This window comes from Megalopta genalis, chromosome 7 (genome assembly GCF_051020955.1).
Source record: "Megalopta genalis isolate 19385.01 chromosome 7, iyMegGena1_principal, whole genome shotgun sequence".
NCBI classification, from domain to species: domain Eukaryota; kingdom Metazoa; phylum Arthropoda; class Insecta; order Hymenoptera; family Halictidae; genus Megalopta; species Megalopta genalis.
Window position 1 is genome coordinate 1,926,708 of NC_135019.1, and position 19,628 is coordinate 1,946,335.

Sequence of the window (19,628 nt, forward strand, 5' to 3'; positions counted from 1 at the left end):
GAGATACGATTTTTAGAACCTTGCGGTTCATTTATATAATTACCGATTGTCAACAACTATAAAAATAAACCGCAAGCCTCGAATAATCGTATCTCCTCTTCCCAAATTGTTCATTCTTGTACACAATCTTAGCGTCAATTACGGAGAATTTACCGTATTTGCTGTACAGCGAAACGAGCAGTATCCCGAAGGCTCGATTACAAAATATTGCGATTTTTATTAAAATTTCGTCTCGCCGCCGATCGGATTGGAGGACAGTTTAAGCAACGAAGGGCCCCGCGCACAATGGCAATCAGAATGTTTCGTCGTAAGCAGTCTGGGTAGTGGCATAATATTTTCATTTCACGGTGGAATGGGCCGTCTGTCCGACATAGTATGTCCAGTGAACCCTGATGAACCCGAAACCACAATGGAGTGCGTGTCATCCTTAAATCTGTTTTTTATTGCTGCCTTGCGACCCATAAAGGGACTCGAATTTAGCTTCGGTAATAACTCGAACCGTTCGAATTCATCGTTTAGGCGACTTTAGGCTGTCGTTCCGTTCGACTGTGTCCGTCCCGTCGTCAGCAATCGAATAAACTATACGAAACAGTTTTTAATTATTTTCTGTGAAAAACGCAGGGGTCTGTCTCTCTCTCTCGCCGCGAGGACACGCGATCGGTGCAATTTCGAATAGTTTTCTCGGGATCACTGCCTTCGGCGATCGGTGCGAACGCTGCGTGCGGAATTCTGCCGAGAAATTTCGAGCGTGCGTTATTTTCAATAAACTAGTTCGAAATTACTGTCACGGATCCACTAAATTGTGACCCCTAAGAATATATAATGCAATGAGTGTTACATCAATTAAAAACAACGTCCTCGCATCGCGGCGTTCGTTTTATAAATCGCGAAGCGTTACGTTGGTGTTACAAGGTGCAACGAATTTTGCATTCAGCGTAGAAACATGTAGCTAGGAGAGCAATTTTTATACTAATTTTAATGCGATTATTTTAGAGAAATTATTATTTTAGAAATTATTATATTATTTTAGAAATTATTATTATAAACATTCGCGAATAGGAAAATTGGCACGAATCTAAGGAATTAAAGCACAGCGTGTTATGATTTCAAATATTTACGTTTCAGCGTTGAGAGAGAGAGTGAGAGAGAGAGAGAGAGAGAGAGAGAGAGAGAGAGAGAGAGATTAAGCTGAAGAATGTACGATTTACGTACTCATCGGAAAAAAGGCCATGGAAACAAAATCGATAATACTAAAAAATCTAAGGCGATTTAAAACAACGATTCTAATGCAAAAAAAAACTTCAACTCCCCAAAAACTTGAAACGCGATCTATTAATTAATATGAACATTATTCGAGTCTTTTAAATCGAACCAAAATTCTGTCCTTCTGACATCAATCCATAAACATTAATATAAAGACCAGCATAATATAACAAACCTAAATAATCAGTCTCGCGAAAGGATTTGTTGACGACAAACGAGTATTAATCGACACAGATGTGAAAAATCGTAACGCCTTCCGATCTCACCGTTGTACTAATTAGAAAAGCAAACGATTAATAGACGATTTAATTACATTAGATCAAAGTGACTCGGTGATCGCAGTCCGAGGATTAACCCTCTGAACTCGAAGCCATTTTAACTGTAAATCCAAAATAATTTTCCCGACTTATAGTATTTCCTTTTTGTATATGACAAAGTGCATTTTATGCATATGAAATTGAGTTTTATGACTCATATAACGGTTACACTTTCAATATAGATTTCTTAAATCTATGCTTTGATAATATAAAAAATTATCTTGATATAACAAAAGTGATATAACAATTTCAGTGGTGCCTCGGAGTCGCCACTCGAGTGCAAAGGGTTAAACAGATCCACTCCGCCTAACAAATTTACTGTTTCACGAGCTCGTCGAGCGTCATCGAAACCCTCTGGATCCCATAATAATCGACAAGGACCGCGAGTTACGAGGAAAATAAGTCCCAGACGCGATTCGTAAAATGGGAGCAACGCGTCGATCGGACGCCGGGACCCTTCGCGGCGGCCGAAAGCTCTAGAGAAAATACAGGATGTCCCAAAAATGTCTCACAATCCGGAAATGGCGGGTTCCCCGGATCATTCGAAGCAACTTCTTCCTTTACAAAAATGTTCTCCGAGGCACCGTTAACGAGTTATTAACGAAAAACAGTGACCAATAAGAATCGAGTACGGCTGACGCGAGGCGGCCCAGCCAACCAGCGCGCGAAGTCCAGTTCCGCTCATTGGCTCGGTCGCCTCGCGCCAGCCGTGCTCGCCTCTCATTGGTCACTGTTTTTCGTTAATAACTCGTTAACGGTGCCTCGGAGAACATTTTTGTAAAGGAAAAAGTTGCTTCGAATGACCCGATGAACCCGCCGCTTTCGGATTGCGAGACATTTTTGGGACACGCTGTAGATATAGGCGAGAGAAAATAAGATGTTGTCCGGACAGTATGTTCGACGGGTTTCGTCGGTGTCCCTCGAAGTCGGGACGATCGGTTTCGAGAGGATCAGTGAACTTTTCCCGTTGGCCGGTCGCGAATCGGTGAAACCGCCGCGGTACGCGTGCGCCCAGGAAGACGACAAACCTTCGTCGACATCTACATCGTCGTCATCTCTCGAGATCTCTCGTCTTCGTCACTTCGAGTAACGTACGAGACCACCTCCGGGACGTACGAGTGTTTGATAAACCGGTTAAGGCCCATCCCCGGATCTGTTTGCCTTTGGCTTTTGTAACTTTACTAGTGTTGTGACTCGAGCTCGGAGCTAACACGAAAAAAGGGTCTGCGATGGTACCCCGAGAGCAAACAGTCGATGTGTGTCCCGGATCAACACGGCGCACGCCTCTCTATCGGCGAACGGAGCCTGCGAGAGCCCGGGAACACACGCGGATATGTGGAAGCGGCGACTCCACGACCACAGACTTTTCCACCGAGCGATATGTATTAGATCGAAATCAGGGGGGGAGAAGAAACCGTCAGAGTTTCTTCTCGCACCTTTTCTTTTTCGGCTCGTGAGACACACTCGACTTCCCAGTGGACGCGACACACGATCGTTATGGTGCGACGTTTCGGTTAAATTCTTTCTAATCGACGCTCAAATAGATACGATTGTTCGAGAATTGCACTTCGTTTTTATTGTTATCGATTATTATCGATACGATAGGTATTACTGTTGATATGTTAGATCGATCGCTAGATTATTGGAATTATTGAAATTATGCGAATATCTCTTTGATTTTTGAATGCATTTCATTAACGAAGCAATTCTCCCTAATTTTACTTCAGATTGTATATAAAAATCGACAATATTTGGGAAAGGGAGATACGGTTATTCAAGCCTTGCACTTCGTTTTTATTGTTATCGATTATTATCGATACGTTAGGTATTACTATTGATATGTTAGATCGATCCCTAGATTATTGGAATTATTGAAATTATGCGAATATTTCTGTGATTTTTGAACGCGAAACAATTCTCCATGATTTTCCTTCAGATTGTACATAACAATCGACAATTTGGGAAAGGGAGATACTATTATTCCTGCCTTGCACTTCGTTTTTATAGTTATCGATTATTATCGATGCGTTAGATATTACTGTCGATACGTTAGATCGATCGCTAGATTATTAGAATTATTGAGAGAGAGAAATTATGCGAATATTTCTGTGATTTTTGAATGCACTTCATTAACGAAGCAATTCTCCATAATTTTCCTTCAGATTGTACATAAAATCGACAATTTGGGAAAGGGAGGTACGGTTATTCGAGCCTTCCACTTCGTTTTTATAGTTATCGATTATTATCGATACGTTAGATATTACTATCGATACGTCAGATCGACCTCTAGATTATTAGAATTATTGAAATTATGCGAATATCTCTGTGATTTTTGAATGCATGTCATTAACGAAGCAATTCTCCCTAATTTTCCTTCAGATTGTACATAAAAAGAGGTGATACGATTATTCGAGGCTTGCACTTCGTTTTTATAGTTACCGATTGTCAACAACTATAAAAGCGAACGGCGAGATTCGAATAATCGTCTCTCCTCTTCCCAAATTGTCCACTTTAGTTCGCAAGCCGAGGGACAATTGGAGAGAATTTATCGCAGTTACAAGTTTAAATAGGATTCTAAATTAGATCAATTCCACATCGAACACAGATCCAACATAGTTCCAGATCTTATAGATCCAATACAAATTGTAGTCCAGAATTAACCCAGGTTTTTCCCAAACTATACCCAAGCTTAGATCATAATTCCAACGCGAATTCCAACACGTCGACTCTAAAAGCATTATTTTTCGAAATCTAATCGCCAAAACCTTGCAGTTTTTCGTACCCTAATCATTAGTCAAACTAAACCCATTCTAAGTCCAATCCACGAAGATGTTGTTATAAGAAATTTATTCGGTAACTTTTTTATAACGCATGTTTCCAGATATTTCTGTAAATTTCGTGAAATCCAACACATGTGCAATTCTTCCGGATGCCTGTTCATTCGACTTCTTCATTTTGATAGTATTTCAGTAAATTTCTGAGAAGATTGAGAAGATCTCAGACATCCGTAACATTTTTGCAAGGTTAATAAAAGGATAACCGGGTAAACCAACGCTGTTGCGTCTCGCAGAACACATTTCTCAGATCATCGGATAACATTTCATCTATTGTTACGTTCACACATGTTAGTCTGACCAATTCTGCATTATTTTATCGCGCGACAGATACGCGACGAAAATACAAAAACAATTTACAAAATCCGGACGAAAGTCCTGGATAAATTTCACCGTGTCGATCTTAAAAACTCTCCGCGACCAAATCTCTGTCAAAATTCGATCGAAACGCGCGTGATAACATTTAAAAGGCCGAAAAAGAAGATACATATGCCAAGAAATGCGTAAACGCGTAGAATGAAACGAGACTCGAAGATCGCAAATTAACACTTAGCCAACCGAATGGGGAGATCTCCCCGTTTTAAATTCCGTCGATTGACGATCGAATGGACGATTAATGAAAAATTAAAACTGATCGCTTAATTTTATTAAGATTTGCACGAGGTACGAATGCTGAAGAAGTAATCGATGCCGTATAAGTTTGCTTCGTAATTTTTGTTCAATACAATGAAATATTTTAATTTTATGAACATTTTTGAGGTCTCTAGCGCGGTCGTGGAACTGTTAAAAACGAAAAAAAAGAAAGAAAAGAAACGTGGCGCGTACGGTTTATATACTTAACACGAATCCGGATTACATATTTCGCGTTCTTTGACAGAGAAGGCTTTCGCTATCACGGTAGGATTCGAACGATCAATTCCAACAATCGATCGCGATCAAATCGTTGGGACTTATCTCGAGCGAAAATAAAAGATCGAACGTTAAACTATATGTTCATCGATCAGAGCCCCATCGAGCATCGGGAACTCATCGTGCAAACATACATAGATTTTGTAATGTTATTTAACGAGAACAGGAATCACCGGGAAAAATTAGAAACGAATTAAGAATCTCATTAAGCCGCCCGTGGTGGTTTCTTGTGCTTCGCCTGCCGGCGAAACGCAGTAAACGCGCAAGATGCATAAAATCTTTGCCCTAATAACAAGCCAATCATGTTCAACGAGGGTCTCGATATTTGTGTAACGGTTGAAGCAATCAGCGTCGAATTATGAGATCAACATCTCGGAGAAATTTTTCAGAAGGGAGGAGGGGTGGGGAGGACGGAGAGAGGGACCACAAGACAATTGCACGTAATCATGTCATTACAATTATTTTCTAATTAAGAAACTGGCTCGGCGATCCTCCCGTTGGGCGCGGTTCGCGGAAAGGTGAAAGAATGATCATTCTGAAACGCGAGAGGATATCCCCGGCTCTCTCTCTCTCTCTCTCAATCTCTTTCTCTCTCTCTTCCTCCCTCTCAATCTCTTTCTCTCTCCCTCTCAATCTCTCTCTCTCTCTCCCTCTCAATCTCTTTCTCTCTCTCTCAATCTTTTTCTCTCTCAATCTCTCTCTCTCTCCCTCTCAATCTCTTTCTCTCTCTTCCAATCTCTCTCTCTCTCTCTCTCTCTCCCTCTCAATCTCTTTCTCTCCCTCAATCTCTCTCTCTCTCCCTCTCAATCTCTTTCTCTCTCTTCCAATCTCTCTCTCTCTCTCTCTCCCTCTCAATCTCTTTCTCTCCCCCAATCTCTCTCTCTCTCCCTCTCAATCTCTCTCTCTCCCTCAATCTCTTTCTCTCCCTCAATCTCTCTCTCTCTCTCTCTCTCTCTCTCTCTCTCCAGCGGTACGTATCGCTTTACGAAATTTTCGATTTGGTCTCGTTTGAAAGCGCGAGCGCGCGCGCGCACCCGCCCGAGCAACAGTTTCTCGTGGCTCGTTTTCTCCCGGTAGTTAATTTGTTTTCCGAGCCGATTTGTATCTCGGATTGAATTCCTACCCCGTGATAATTATACGATTGGTTTCTATCCAGGCAGGATGGTAATTTACGGTCGCGCAACTATAAAATTTATTTCAATCCGAGCGAGATAGTAGTCGGGGGGCCCCGGGTGGTGTGCCTCGTCGATGCAAGGATTTATCCGCGGGACCGTGTAACGTAAACTCTCGGGGCACCGATATTCGGGGCGGGGTGAGGGGGGCGGGAGGGAGGGGACCGTCGCGCCGGAAAAAGAGCGCGGCTGATAACTTTCTTCCCTCCTCATCGTTCTGGAAGCCAAATAAACACACGCGGGGAGCATATAAGCTCTCGGTTGATTCGGCCTCGACGCTTAGTCACTCGCTCTCTCGCTCTCTCTCTGTCTCTCTCCTCTACTAATTTTCCCTATAAAGGTCTCCCGATGATTGATGAGGCATTAGAGATACACACGGCCGTCCCGACGAAGGCGGCGACACGCGAGAACCACAACAAAGCGACGCATCTCTCGCTGCTATCTGACGCGTGGAAACGTTATGCGCGAAGACCAGACACGACGCGCGCGTATCGTTATCACCGGGAAACGACGCTTTAAGTCGATTTATATCCCGAACTCTCGAGGCCGCCCGTTAACGGGGCCCGACGAGATCTCGCACGCGCGCGCGCCCGCGCCGTTAATCGATCGTTCTAGCGCGCACCGGGCGCCCGATGAGAAAACGGGCGCCCCCGAGACGCGCGTTTTTCGGGCACCGGGCGAGATTAAATATCCGGCTCGGACCGGGTATATAGACCGCTGATAAATTGCGTCAAGCTTTCGCGCGTATGTCGAAACAATGACGCGAACGGAACGCCGATCCGGAGACAAGTTTTATCGAACTTTTCGAGAACGGACGCGAGAGCGCGGCTCTCTTTATCCTTCGACGCCGCGTTTGCCGCGGCGTTAACGAAATTGTTGCTATTCTGTGCCGAAGGAGCTGCTACTCCGTTGATTAATAGCGCGATTAATAGCGAGCAGCGACGAAATAATTAGTTCGGCGAGATCCGACGGGAATTTGTTTCGTCGTCGTTCGGTCGTCGAGCTTAAATTTCGGCGCTGGATCATCGATCGAACGCGAACGGAGAAGACGCATCGATTCGTCGAATCGACGGCATTAATTTCGACCTCAGAATTCGATTGAAGCGCGACGCTCGGTCGAATCTCCGTTAAAAATTGGACGTTCGAGTCGCCGAACGTCGTTTTTCTCTTTCGGCGCGGATCTTCGCGCAGCGGATTGCGCGAAAAACGATCGCCGACATGAAGAAAGACCGCCGGTAATGCTGTAAGCAGTGTAACGTACGAAACGCGTCGCACGGCGAAGAAATAGCGGCGATTATAACGAGCGATTACACGGATAGAAAGCCGCGGATTCGACGGAAGGTGGCCGCCGCGTCGACGCTAGAAGCCGCCGCGGCGGCGGCGGCTTGATAAAACGCGACGGACGCGTCGCAACCAGTCCGTCCGTCAGCCGCGCGTCGAGAAAAAATGCAAACAAACGGCGGGAGAAAATGGTATAATTGTCGCGCGGCCAAAGAGAGGAGGAGGCCCGAGAGAGGAGCGCGCGCTGTCTGGAACAGCGAAAGGAATCCTCACGTGTCACTGCATCATTATGTACATTACGGCAAAACTTGCTGTTAGCTTCACCTTGCCGTTAGTTCTTTCCTGCAATTGATTCCACGAAATCCTCGCGATGGGAATAAATGGCAATTACGTTGGCGCGGTGGAAACAAACACGAACGCGACTCTCTCGTCGGCACGGAAAAAAAAGAAAAGGACGCGCCGAGAGATTCTTTGCAAAATACCGTTCGGGGAGCACGGACGGAAATAAAATCGGCCGCGGCCCGTTCTCGATCCGGGGAAAACGAGATCGCGGAAGATGTCGAAGTCGAGGTGGAAGTAGAAGAAGTAGAAATAGAAGACGAAATAGACGAAGAAGAAGAAGAAGAAATAGAAGTAGAAATAGAACAAGTACGAGTAGAAGTAGAAGAAGTGGAAGGAGAAGAACCGCGTGCGCGACAGAAAGAGACGCGTAGACGTTGGCCTAAAGCTACGGAAACGTGTAAAAACTATAGCGAAAGTGGGTAGGATTAAACAATGTACACACACCGCCTTAGTGTGGCGAGGGCGAAAGCTCCGGCCACCAGCAGCTCGAAGATCATCTCTTCCTCGTACTCCTGCAGGAGAGTCCTCGGCGTCTGCCGTCGATTCCGCTCGCTCTCGCATCCACTCGCGCACTTTCAGTTCGCGAAAAATGATCGGAGATTTTCCTGGTGGCGTCGTCCGGTCCCCTCGGGTCTCCGGGAATCGGCGGCGATCTCGTTCTCGAGCACCGCGGGTCGAAAGCGACGGACGTCGAACAAGGCCCGGCCGGAAAATTCTCTCTCTTTCTCTCTCTCTCTCTCTCTCAGATCGATGTCAACGTGACGTAACAGCGCACCAGGAATCTCCACATCGTGCGAGCGAGCCTGCGAGTCCCCTTCGGCCGGTCCCGGGGAACGATTCGATTGTTTCAGCCCCTCGAGCTCCACTGTCGACGACAACACCACTGTTCGAATGACGCGCGTCCGCGAATTAGGCGAGGAGCCGCGTTAGTTGACATTCGAAATAGCAAGGTGTCCCTGTTACGGGGCCCTCCGGGGCCTGTGCTGCGACTTCCGAGCGGGAGAACCGATGCGGTTGACCATTCGGCTTGCCGATCTCGTGGTGACTGAGTGGGTCCTCGGTCGCGGCTCCCAGTTACTCACTCGGGCTCACGGACTTACTACTCACCTCGTCCTCTCGCTGTTGCATGCTCTCGCTCACCGGCACTCTCGGTCCCACCTCCTTCCCTCCTGCCTGCACCTCCTACGACACCACACCTCCTCCTTCCCGGCTCGGCTCGGGCTCGGGCTCGACTCGATTCTACTCCTCCGGCTACCTCTCGGTCTTCCCCGCCCTCCCCCACCGGACCGCGCGCACACACCACCCTCGCCGAACCTTGCCACTCTGTGCCGTGCGCTCTGCGTGGGAGATAGATACGCGTCCTCCGGCCCCCCCCTGTGCCCGCCGATTATTTCGTTACGGCCACCGCTAACCCCAGATTGGCCCCCCACCACAGAGAAGAGCTTTCTCCAAATTCCCCACCACCACCGCCGCCACTTTTCCGCAATTTTCTCTTTTCTAAACTCGTCGCCGGACGCAACGACATGGCGCGCGCCTCTTCGCGATCGTCTTGCCGACGATCCTCGGTTCGTTTATTGTTTAGAGATTGTCGCGAATTTATAGGTTTACGGCGCAAAAGGAAGTATATAGATCCGGGGTACAATTCGTACTTCGTTTCGGAAATTTGGATTTTGTACGAGATTCCGATGGAAGATGTAGACAAATTTTGTTCGCAGCTTCGTGGAGTTCGTAGAATGTTTTTGTAGCATTTGTAGAATTTATAGGTTAGTTTGCGAATTCGTTTTTAGGGAAATGGGGAATCGTATAAAAATATGTCCAACGATATTTGGAACGTGCGATTCGGCTGAGAAATGCAGAAATTAAGTTTCTTCCACTTTTTAGCGCCTTCCTGCAATTTTGTACTATATCGTGTGTTCTTCAAAGTATTGAAATATTAAATGGTCGACTTTGGGGGTTCAGTGTAATATATTTATTATATATCGTAATATATTTATTGCCATGTTACTTCGTCATTTTGCTAAGCGTGCTCGAGTATTTAATAAAAAGTAAAATAAAATAAATATACAATATATATATATATATATATTGTACATTTATTGTATATTTATTTTACTTATTTTATTTATTTATATTGTATAATACATATATATAATATTATATATAACAGTATATAATATATAATATATTATATATTATATATATTATATATATATATATATATATATATATATATATATATATATATATTATACAATATAAATAAATATTAATATTAATGTGTGTTATGCTACTATTATGTTACTTTGTCATTTTACTAGCAATTAAACCCTCATTCCGTCTTCCAAAGCGCATCTTTCAAATTACTGCATTCGCCCGAAGCGTTTGTATCTCAAATTTGAAAGAAAAAAAGTCTTCCTTCCCCATTACAATTGCGTGTACAGTAATGTCTCTCTAATTGGATGCTCAGATTGTCCACAAAAATGGACAGTTTGGCAAGAGGAGATACGATTCTTCGAGTCTTACAACTCCTTTTCATAATTGTCGACAATTGGTAACTATAAAAACGAATCGCAAGGCTCGAATAATCGTATCTCCTCTTCCCAAATTGTCCATTTTTCTGCACAATCTGAGCGTCAGTTGGGTAGACATTGCTGTACCTCGAAAACAATAGCACCCCGAAACTCGCCGAGCCTCGAGAACTCGCTGTAAAACGCAAATGCGCAACTTTCCATCCACCTGTCATTTTTTTCATCGATGAGTAAGCCCAGTTAGAATATCGGATTAAACGAGCGATAACGTCGTGAGAATCCGTTGACGACGACAGAAAGTCGGGGAATCGGTTTATGGCATGATTTTAATCTTCAATCAAGTTTGACTCATCATCGAATTTACTGCCAACGTTACCGTCGTCGATGTTCCCGTGAAAAAAAAAGAAAAGAAAAGAAAAAGAAACGAACGTCACGGACGTCTCTCTCGTTCGGTAATATTCCAAACAAAGAGATTCCGAACAAGTCGAAAATCGTTGTGTTCGATTAATTAGCCGGAACGATAAATTCCAAATCAGTTGTGATCGTCGCGTAATTCTTTTTTTTTTCGATCGACATCAGGCGCCATTGAACAACGTTCGTTCGTAATAATATTGACTGATAGAGGCCAGACGAAGCCGAGAGCCGCGAATACTTGACGCTTTATCCGTGCATCGGACGGGGACAGAAGGTTTGAAAACAACGATGACATCTCTCGAGGAGGGAAGATACGGTCTCGCGTACGTCACTGATAAGACGTTACGTCGACGATTAGGTGCGTCGCGCGACGCATTTAACTGGTTGCGGGGAACTCCATACCTACGTTGCTATGTGCCTGACAGCTGACGATATCGTACAGTTTACTGTGTGCGAAAGACTCGACGTGCCTCGTTTTTCCCTTAAACAGGTCTCTAGACGAATTTATAATATACACGGTAATGTCTCTCTAATTGACGCTCGGATTGTCCACGAAAATGCGACAATTTGGAGAGAGGAGATACGATTGTTCGAACCTTGCGACTCGTTTTTATAGTTGCTGACAATCGATTACCATAAAATTAGGGAGACGTTACTGTATTGTGCAAATTGAATTGTATAATATATTGTTAATTGTATAATATATATAATATATGTTATATAATATTGTTACTAGGATTTGTAGAATACGAAATAACAGATCCAATATTTCTGCTACGATAAATTTTCACTTTCTAGTTTCGGTGTCGTTGATTAAATGGCTTTGATATCGCCTGAATTTTTCGAGCTAATATTCGGCACTTAATTGTGCTAAGTAAGGCAAAATTTAGCTTACAATAGACGCATAGGTGTCTTATTTTCGATATGAATCAGCCGAGAGACTCGACGTGCCTCGTTTTTCGCTTAAACAGGTCGCTCGTCGAATTTATGCATTTATGGTAAAAAGTGACGCGAAAGTTACAAGAAACTTTGAACGATGATATATCGATTTCAACGTATTGAAATCAATTAAGTCAGATAAAATTTGGATTGCAATAGACGCATACATTCCTTATTTCAGATAAGAATCGGGCAATCTACTCATCGCACGTTCTGCTATCTTCCAGCGTATCTAAAACGTCCTCCACCGATAATCATAAGAAGCGAAAAGCGATTCATCATTGTTCTTACATTCTTTTAATTTTACACCGTTTCGAATCAACATGAAAGTGAATGCAGTCCGAAAACACTGGTTTCGGTGCTCTCGTACGTCGCAGATCTTTAAGCGAGAAGTACAAATCTCTTACCTTCATTGCAACAAATTGGAGCAAAGAAGTAACAAACATATTTTTTGAAATATTTTCACCGTTTTCCGTTTCTCTTATCCACTTTCATTACAACTGTTTATTATAAATTATTATTTATTATAAAAGTTATTATTAAGAAAGTTACTATTTATTATAAAGTTTTATTATAATTTTGAAAACTCTGTCCGACAATTTTTATGTTAAAAATACACACTGTGCAATAATAATAACAAGGTCAAACAAGTATATTAAACCCGAAGTGGACAATCTATGGTAGCATAAATGTCTCACTATAGTGGCTCAAGACTAGAAATCGAATCAAATATACAGAGTGTCCCAGAAAGTTTTGAATCGCTTAGAAGATCTGATTCCTGAGTTGATTTGTAAAAACTTTTTCCTCAGCGAAAACATTGGTCGGGGCTTCGTTACTGAATTATTAACGAAAACCGGGAACCAATCCGAGCGCGAATACAGCAGGCGAATGTCGGCGCTCTAGCGAGCTCGACGTGGAACTCGATTGGTCCGTGTGTTTTTCGTTAATAACTCGTCAACGAAGCCGCGACGAAAATTTTCGCTGAGGAAAAAGTTCCTTCGAATCGCCTGAGGAACACTTTTCCGTAACGGGAATTCTGAAAACCCCTGAATATTGACATAACCTAAAACACGCTAGACAATTTAACTTCTATAAAAATATAAATGTATGTATAACACACAAAATGATAAAGAAAAATAAGAAATATTATTTTCATTTAATGCAACCTTAATTTAATAAATTTCTTCCTCGTCACTGCTCAGTACAATCAAACGAGAAAGTTTTTTCGGTTGAACGATATCACTTTCGCCTTCTGAACCTTTTTGTTCGTTCAGATTTTTTGCACTTTCTATCCTCTTTAAATAAAATCTGTAATTTTAGTTCGATTGCCGGTTCTTACAAGGTCATCGTAGTCATTTCATTGGACGGAGATAGACAATTCTGCAGCTCCCTTTTGAATTTATATTTATATAATATATAAAAAAATATATATATATATATATATATATATATATATATATATATATATATTATATATAATATAAGGATATATTGTAATATAGATATTAATATATCTATATTAAATATATATAATATACATTATATTATATAATATTAGCATAATATAAAAATATATTATATACATAAATACAATATATATATTTATATACCCTTAATTATAATAATTATATTTATTATTAAAATTGCTATAGTTCATTACTTATGTAAGCTCCCTTATATTTGTATACCCTTAATTACAATAATTATATTTATTATTAAATTCGCTATAGTTCATTATTCCTTCCCGTTATTATTTTAAGGTTATTATAAGTTATTATTTATGTTAAACAAAAATCATGCTATCCAATTCTGTCGAAGTACAGTATCGTACAAAGATTTTCGCAATTTTCTTATCGCGTCAGAGCGAAACAGAGTGTTACAGGTCGCAGCGTTGAACGAGGGTCCCCGCAATTTATCCTGTCGCGTTACAGCGAAACCGTGTTACAGAACGCCGTACTGCAGGGGTGTCAAACTCGCGGCCCGCGGGCCGCATGCGGCCAGAGATGAACATTTCTGCGGCCCAGTCAATATATCCGACGCAAAGTAAAAATAAAACAGAAATGTGAATTAGAAATTTCGAAAGTAGTCTCGGCCAATCAAATTTCTTCCCGAAACAGGAAAGATAGGTATCAGAGAAGAGATGTCAAGTACCAATAACGTAAACAATAATTTAACTTTATACATGTGTTTATTACAATGTACCAGTCAAAATAAAATTATTTGTTTCAACGGCACGCAGACAACGAGATGATTCACCTGCGAAATGACTCGCTCTATTCGGAAGGATGTTATATAATTATTATAATTAAGGGTATATAAATAATAAGAGAGCTTACATAAATAATGAACTATAGCGACTTTAATAATAAATATAATTATTATAATTAAGGGTATATAAATATAAGGGAGCTTACATAAATAATGAACTATAGCGACTTTAATAATAAATATAATTATTATAATTAAGGGTATATAAATATAAGGGAGCTTACATAAATAATGAACTATAGCGACTTTAATAATAAATATAATTATTATAATTAAGGGTATATAAATATAAGAGAGCTTATATAAATATATAAAAACATTGATCATTGAACATTGATCTCTCTTTTTTGCGGCCCACCTAAAGTCAAGCATTGTTTATTCGGCCCAAGTTACCTTTCGAGTTCGACGCCCCTGCACAGAGTTCGCCTCGACTCAATCGGAGACGAAGAAGAAGCCTCGTTGCTCCGTCAAATCGCGCGCGCGATGCGGTTCCACGCGTTTCTGCGGGCCCACGGCCGGTCCCATTAGCGCGTGCAAATTATTCGAATATTATGCGCTGCAAATTAGAAAGCACCGGCCGAGGTGGCCCGCTGCGGGCCCCGGTTACGGTGCCGGTCGCCCCGGGATTTTAATTTAGCGGTTTTTTTAACGCTCGGCCCCCGGGACACGTGAAGCTCCACACGGGTGGACGCGCATCCACAAGGGGATCAAATTACCGCGTCAATTACGGTGTCACGTCGTTAATTAACCGGTAGTCTGGCGGAGTCCCGCGGAACATCCTTCCGAATAGAGCGAGTCATTTCGCAGGTGAATCATCTCGTTGCCTGTGTGCCGTTGAAAAGAATGGTTACACGTAACAGTACGATGCCCGTGTTCAATTACAGCCTTGCTCGACGAAGACGACGACGACGGCCGTCGCGAGCCAAATCACTTTTTAATGCCCTCGCGATTCGTTAGATCGCTAGGAGGCGAACGCTATTGTGTCTCTCGACACATGCGCCCGCGGACACCGAATCTTCACGCTCGCCAGTCGCTCGCGCGGATCGCGTATTTATTATTCGCATCATCGACGAACGAATATTTCCGCCTTCGATCTTATGGTTCCGGTTCTGTTCGTTGATTAGGCTCGATCGATCTTTTCGGCGAGGCTTTGCGAACGATGCTTGGATAACACGCGCGAATTATGTATAGTAATTAGACAAGGATGGATGTGTTTGTGTAATTATGTGATTAAAAATATGTTTGTTCGTATTGCCATAATTATATAGTAGGTATACTTCTGTTATTGTGTGACTGAAAATATATTTGTATAATTAAATAATTAAAAATATATTGGCATTATTACATTATTTGAAGTATACTTGTACGATTATATAATTGTTATACTTCCATAATTATATTATATATTATATAATGCCATATTAATTATTCCATATAATTATATATTATATATTATATTATATAATATATAATTATATAATTATATATATAGATCCATAATTATATATATAATTAGAATTGTATTGTATAATTGAGAATGTATATGTATAAATAAATAATTAAAAATATATTGGCATTATTACATTATTAGAAGTATACTTGTACGATTATATAATTGTTACACTTCCATAATTATATATCTATAATAATTATATAATTATTATATTACATAATTATATTATATATTATATAATGCCATATTAATTATTCCATATAATTATATATTATATATTATATTATATATAATTATATATATATTAGAATTGTATTGTATAATTGAGAATGTATATGTATAAATAAATAATTAAAAATAAATTGGCATTATTACATTATTAGAAGTATACTTGTACGATTATATAATTGTTATACTTCCATAATAATATATATAATTATAATTGTACTGTATAACTGAGAATATATTTATATAATTAATAAATTAAAAATATATTGACGTTATTACCTTATTTGAAGTATACTGGTACGATTATATAATTGTTATACTTCCATAATTATATATATATATATAATTAGAACTGTATTATACAACTGAGAATGTATTTATATAATTAAATAATTAAAAATATATTGACATTATTACATTATTAGAAGTATACTTGCACGATTATATAATTATTATACTTGCTTAACGATATAATAAAAACTATATATATATTATATAATTAGAAGTGGGAATATTTCCGCAATTGTATAACTAAAAAAACGTACTTATATAATTAAATAACTAAAAAATATATCGACGTCATCACATTATTAGAAGTATACTCATACGATTATATAATCGCCGTACTTGCTTAATGCAGTGGCAAAAAATATATTCACACAACTATATTGGAAGCATACTTATACGATTACATAATTAAAAACGTGCACTTATATAATTACATAATCGAAAGTATGCTCATTGGTCGTCATAAGTTCGCGCACGTTTCGAAAAAGTCGCGCTCGTTTATCGAAACGTTTTCGCGTTACGTCGATTCTATTTGAAACCTGCGCGAAATTGGGTTGCGGAACGCTGAACGTGTTGCATTGCGTTACGATGGAAGCAGTCGCGTGTCAATAGCGATAATATTTCGCTCAATCGAGTTGCATTGTCAGACCAGTTTCCCGATAAGAATCAACAACGGCCAGGTAATGCCGGCAGGGTTTCCCCGAGTTCTATCGTCTTCATTGCGTAATGGCCGGGGCTTTTTCCGAACGGTTCGCGTACCTTGATAGGAAAGATGGAAAATTCTCGTGACGCAAGGCCAAGCTTCGGAAACCGCCCGATTTCCCGGTGTTCACGTTTCCAGTTAACAGTTCCTGCTAGTCGTTAAAATTTGTTCCATTAACTTTGCGGCGATGCTTCCCACCCGCGTTCGACTCATCGTCTCGCGCCGCTTTTGGAATACGATTTTCTGCGCGACGATTTCCTTATTTTCGTGCGTTACGATTCACGTCGGAAGCTTTGGGAAACAAATACTGCTGGGTAATCAAGATTATCTGCGACAATTATTGAAAATATTGATAATCATTGATAATATTGAAAATATAATAATAATATTATTAATATATATTATAGACATACTAAAATCGCGAACAAATAATTTATTATATATTATTATTTATTTAAATAACAAATAATTTTATATTATAATATAAAATTATTATTATTATAATATAATAATAATAATATTGAAATATTGATAATATTGAAAATCATACTTCGATCGCGTAAATGGCTAAATAATATTATATATTAATTAATATATATATATCGAAGTATGATTTTCAATATTATTATTATTATATTATAATAATAATAATTTTATATTATAATATAAAATTATTTGTTATGTAAATAAATAATAATATATAATAAATTATTTGTTCGCGATTTTAGTATGTCTTTATGCGAAATACGGATAAATGTATTATCCAAATTTTACGGAACAGAGATTACATGAAAATGTAATTGCTTCAATGAAGTGTAATAAATGTAATAAATGTAATAAATGCAACAAATGTAACAAATGTAACAAATGCAACAAATGCAACAAATACAACAAATGTAACAAATGTAACAAATGTAATAAATGTAATAAAGTGTAAGCACTGCCCTCCAAATTTTCTATTTCCACACTTCGATATTTCGTTCCGTTATTTTTGCCCTAAACGCCTAAAATCCGCGATTCAACGATTATTGTCGTTTTCAAAAACCGTCCCAAAGAAGCGACATAAAAATTGAATTGTCTTTTCTCCCGTGGAATCAATATTTTGCCGTTGTTCCAGTTTGTTCTCGACAGACGAATTGGAAAATAAGGGACGAACGGGGATCGCTGTCTCGATTCGAATTAATAAAAAAATTCACCGTACCAGCCCCGCGATTTATTTATAGCGGAGACCTTCCGTAGAACAATATACTTTGTAGATTATCGGCTGAGTGTGTCGAAATGATGAATAACTCCGGTATCGTGTAATCGGTCGCACTAATGCGTTGCGAGATAAAGTCGATACGTGACAAGTAGCGATCGGGGTTAAATAGGTGGCGTCAAGTATGATTCATTCTAGAAAAATTGTCGCTAGTCTTTTCCGGATGCTCGCCCTAATGTTCTACAATAAAACGACACAGTTCTTCCGAGCTAATAAAAAAAGAAAAAACGATCGTTTTTTTTTCTAGCATCGGATTACCAACACGTTCGCTACCAGCGCGTCACACGTGCACCACGACCACCATTTCGTGTCTCATGTTGCTGTTTAAAATTATGTTGCATAATACGATGCCAGTCCTGATACGATGTCCCGTTCTTGTTTATATCTTGCCGGGAGGCAATATCGATGTGGCAGATCGATAGCTGGATTATTGCAATCATTGAAATAATACGAATATTTCCATGATTTCTTTATGCACTTCACTAACGAAGTACAATATAGTCTACCTGATTTTCCATCGGCTTGCAAATAAAAATGAACGATTTGGGATATATGATACATACTTGATGTATGTATACATATAATAATTCATATACCAATTATTATATATTTATATAATATAGGTTATATATTATCAATATATATATATATCAATTATTATATGTAACAATTATAATATATTCTAATTATTACAAATATCAATTATTATATATACCAATTAAATATAATAATAATAATAATAATAATAATAATAATAATAATAATAATAATAATAATAATTGATATATGTAATAATTATAATATATATTGGCATATTATGTATACTATATATATAATATATATAATATATTATATATATAGTAATAATAATAATAATTGGTATACATAATATACCAATATATATATTATAATTATTACATATATCAATTATTATTGTTATTATTATTATTATTATATATAATTGGTATGTATAATAATATATACCAATATATAATATAATAATAATAATAATAATAATAATAGGTATATATAATAATTAGTATACATATTATAATGATAATAAATAACCTTGCAGTACATTCTTACAGTTCCCGATCGCCAACATCTATAAAAACGGGCCGCTTGGCTCGAATAATTCGCAAACTGTCCATTTTCATTTAAAACCTGAAGAAAAATTCCGGAGAATTTACTTAGTATTTTGCAATAACTGTGCAACGATGTTACATGTAAAAAATATACATCGATAAATAGAAATACACTTCTTCTCTTAATAATTCAAGTAAGCCGAGGCGGCCAATAATTCAACAGAACTTCTCTTCAACAATACCTTAAAAGTTTCCATCGGCTTTGCATTCGACGTCTACTAACCTTTTTTCCGCGGGGGCATAAAATACGCGGAACAACAATCTCTACGAAACCTCTACGAATTCG

The 19,628-nt window shown here is 39.3% G+C and overlaps 1 protein-coding gene across 2 annotated transcripts in view; it reads right to left on the reverse strand.

Moving 5' to 3' along the window:
* Positions 1–19,628, reverse strand: part of LOC117218580 (uncharacterized) — a 63,500-nt gene that overhangs the window by 39,960 nt on the left and 3,912 nt on the right. Inside the window, exon 1 of one of the 2 annotated variants that reach the window (XM_033467085.2) lies at positions 8,563–9,225. The exons of the other annotated variant lie outside the window; for it this stretch is intronic. The gene's annotated coding sequence lies outside the window, so the exon portion shown is untranslated. Of the gene's footprint in view, positions 1–8,562; positions 9,226–19,628 lie in introns of those variants that run through there. 2 annotated transcript variants of the gene reach the window in all.